Source organism: Mugil cephalus, chromosome 7 (assembly GCF_022458985.1).
Source record: "Mugil cephalus isolate CIBA_MC_2020 chromosome 7, CIBA_Mcephalus_1.1, whole genome shotgun sequence".
NCBI lineage: Eukaryota > Metazoa > Chordata > Actinopteri > Mugiliformes > Mugilidae > Mugil > Mugil cephalus.
In genome coordinates, this window is record NC_061776.1 from 4,441,308 (window position 1) to 4,445,721 (window position 4,414).

Consider the following 4,414-nt stretch of genomic DNA (forward strand, 5'->3'; position numbering starts at 1 on the left):
GTGTCTCCGTGTCTCTGTCCCTTCAGCTCCGTTAGGATGGAGGAAGAACTTCAGTGCCGTCAGCTAAAGCGTGCCCTTTCGATCAGGCCGAAGATGAATGAACTGAGAAGTCAGTCAGTCTGTGAGGAGAACTGTATACACTTGAAAGAGCTAGGTTGAGGTGAAAAGACTGAGACACATCAGACTGCCTTAAACGATAGAACAGTGGTTGAGTTCGCAACACTGTTTTGTCCGTGAACAACTTCCCGTGTTCTGACAACACACGATAGAAGAAGCTCGACCCACACTGACCACTGTTGAATGGTGTGATGTTATCATCTGTAAAAACATATTAACAGAGCTGGAGCTGGTAAAGTTATAAGTAGGTCCTGAAAAACAGACTACTACGTCACAACGTGATTAGCGTTTTGAGTTCGAGTTTACAACGTACTTCTGTTCTTCTTGTCCGTGATACATCACGGTTAAAAACGTACAGACCGATCACAACACTGCCGCACATAGATTAAATGTCGTGTGTGTGAGTATTACACTGTTACTAGTTTAAGCTGTACTGCTAACTATTAATTACATACTTTTCTTACTTATTACTCATTACTACTTATCATACTTACTTAGTATTACTATGTATTTATTTACATACTTTACTTAGCACTTATTTAATTTACATACGCTTAGTACTTACACTTACTTTTACTTACTTCTTACTATTACATTATCCATGATATACACTTACTTACTATTAATACTGACATACTTTGCTATTACTTACACTATTACTATTTCTTACGTATTTTCTTACTATATACATTATGTTACTTTTCGACACTTATTAATTACATACTTGCTTAGGTACTTACACATTTACATATTTACTTACTTACTTTATTTACTTACTTATTGATTTACTTATTACTTACTTTATTAACTTACATACTATGCACTTACATACTTACTTACAGTTTTATTTACATATTTACGCACTTATGTACTTACTTGCGCGCTTACTTAATTACATACTTGCTTAGGTACTTACACATTTACATATTTACTTACTTACCTATTAACTTACTGACATACTTTTGCTCTTACTTATGTACTTACTTTTCTATTTACTTACATACTTACTTACGTATTTTCTTATGTATTTATTTACATATTTACGCACTTACTTAATTACATACTTGCTTAGGTACTTACACATTTACATATTTACCTATTTACTTACTCACGTATTGATTTACACACTTACTTACCTATTAACTTACTGACATACTTATGGTCTTACTTATGTACTTACTTACATGCTTACCTACGTATTTATTTACATATTTACGCACTTATGAACTTGCTTGCACGCTTACTTAATTACATATTTGCTTAGGTACTTACACATTTACATATTTACCTATTTACTTACTCACATATTGACTTACGCACTTACTTACTGACATATTTATGCTCTTACTTATGTACTTACTTGCATATTTACTTACATGCTTAAATACTTACTTAAAAACAAGACCCCGTGAAATTTACTGGATTTAAAAACCTTTTCATTTTTTAAAGCCCAGAAACGTAGCGTCTTTGATAACCTGACAGAGCCACTGTTAAGATACTCCTGATACCATCATACTCTCAGTACTCTCAGTACTCTCAGTACTCACAGTACTCACAGTACTCCCAGTACTGGTCATGTTGTACTGACGGTGGTTTGTCTGGTTCCCAGTGTTATAACTGTGAGGAGGAGGCCATGTATCACTGCTGCTGGAACACCTCGTACTGCTCCATCAAGTGTCAGCAGGAGCACTGGCACGCCGACCACAAACGCACCTGCCGCAGGAAGAGATGAACAAGCCCCGCCCCCTCTGACTGCAACCTGCACGCCATTGGCTCCTCCTCCTCCTCCTCCTCCTCCTCCTCCTCCTCCCGTCAGTCTCTCTCTCTCCTCCCTCCTGCTTCTTCTTGCCTCCCTGAAAACTTTGTGGACCCGATGTTTTTTTTTGTTTTTTTTTTCTGCGTGACGAGCGATTTGTTCCAGTTTTTTTATTTCTCTATTATTTAATGTACGCGTTGCATTGATTTTCCTTTTTTTTTTTTTTTTTCTTCCTCTCTTCCCCCTGAATCGTGAACAGGTTGCTTCGAGAGCATGACTTTCTGTGGGGTTTTTTCCTTCTTTTCCTTTTACTGAAGTGCTAATTTTGTGTCGGAGAATGTGTTATTTAAGTGCGTAGGAACAGATGAGCATTAACTGAAAACCTTTTATTACCTGGATTTTTAAAACAAATAATTTTTCTTACTGTAAATGCGACACACACACACACGGACACACACACACACACCGTCGACCTTTCACACATAACGTAACTATCGCAGCAATGACCTGGCTCTGCTTTCATAGAGACAACCTATTTTAAAAAAAAGAACAAACGAAAAAAAAAAAAAGCGTAACATGTTGAACTGTGACGACGAGGCTTCGCGTATTTTTTATTATCATTATTTTTTTTCTCATGAGTCTATTGTGGTGTTTGGCACCTTTTTATCATTTCTACCTAGAATCTTAATTCTCCTAAAGTCACTTATTGGGAACAGGGTCAAAACGTCGGCCTTAAAAGACGCCGACAAAGGAAATCTTCCATTTATTATTATTATTATTGATATAATTAATATAATTATGCACATTTTGGGGATTTTTTTCTTTTTTCTTTTTTTTTTAAAAAAAAAAAACGTTTTTAAGAGTCATGAATAGGACATAAATTTTTAATTTGTACTAAATTGGGGGATTGTATAGAAAACTTTCCTGAGCTGGATCTTAGAGAGGTTCCATGATTTGATTTTTTTTTTTTATTTTGCAACGTTGCCAAATAATGTCTCACATTTTGTTGAACCTTCCTGAGAAAACGTCTCCTCCCTCCTCCTAAAAAAAAAAAAAAAAAATGATGTATATTTTTCAGAGCGTCGTCGGTGTCATTTTTCTAGTGATGCACATGAGATTCTTTCCTCTCGTTTTCTTTTTTTTTTTAAAGCTGTGAGACTCTTTCACTGCGTTCGCTGTCGTCCGTGGTCAGTGCCTGTTTATGTTCTCATCCTCTTTTCTCTGAGTGAGGCTGCATGCGCGTTCGTAGTTTTCATCCATCACCGTGAAATTATCCTGAAAAATGAAATAAATGAATAAATGGCAGAAGGTCGCTGGTGACACATGGCGGCACATGGACCAATATCCAACATTATGCAAATGTGAATGATCAGATCATAGTTTTTCTCTGCCCCGCTCTGGACGTCGATGCTCGATGAATATGGTGCTTGGAGTCGTTGTTTTTTGGCAATGAAATTGCCATTTTTTTGTTTTTTTGTTTGTTTTGGAGAAGTTTTCAGCATCTCTGTAAAGACGCCTTTTCTTGATACGAGGAGAATAAATTGCGGTGGATTCTCTGATAGTGGAACAGACCTCAGCTCAGCTAAACTCCACTTTTTTTTGATATTTTGGTAGATATGAGTAACAGTTTCTACTTTTATTACCAATTAATTTGCTCGGTTTAGGATTTCGTGCACCAGGAAGAGAAATTAAAACCAAATCTCACGGTTCAAAGGTCACAAATATTTTTTACACGGTTGAGAATAAGTGAGATGTGGAATAGCTTAAAAAAAAATCTTAACTTAATCTCAAATGGTTTTTATTGTGAAATGAGTTTCATGAACTTAAAAAAAAACTCGTCGTCCACTATGAGAGAATCTCACCTTCGTCCCAGATTTCATCTCTAACCTCAGTCTTCGTCTGAAAACCCATTTAAGTGTATCACTTTAAGATGTAACATGTTATTTGTACATGGCCTCCCTCCTCCCGCTCACTGTGCTGCAGATCATATTATTATTATCATCATCATTTCAAGTTCTCGTTGTGTTTTTATTTTTTCTTATCACACTTGTCCTCTTGCAGGCTCCTAAAGGTCATCATTGCACTACATGTAAATAAAACGTCCCCTTGTCAAATATCCCCTCGTCCATGGTGTATGTACAGATGACTGTTAGTTCTAGTTTTGTACAATGTACAACCGTTACCGTCGTGTCATTATCAGGTTTTTATTTTTTTTTATTTTTTATTACACACATGCACCGACCGTCACGACACCAGTGAACATTTCAGAAGTGTGTTGCTTTTAAACCGATCGAGGAAATGAAATGTTTTTTTTTTTTTTCCCAGAAATCTGCATTTTATGTTACACATGAGACCTGCAGCTTTTTTCTTCTATTTTTTTTATTTTTTTTTTAAATATCTGTATTTGTCCATCCAGCCTGTGAAGGTTTCAGTGTGATTTCTTTTTTTTTTCTCGTCCTGTAAAACTTGTTGATGTCATTCCAGTTTGTATTTTCTGGTTTTTTAAAGTGCATGAGTAAATGGTGTGAGTGTATCTGCAGC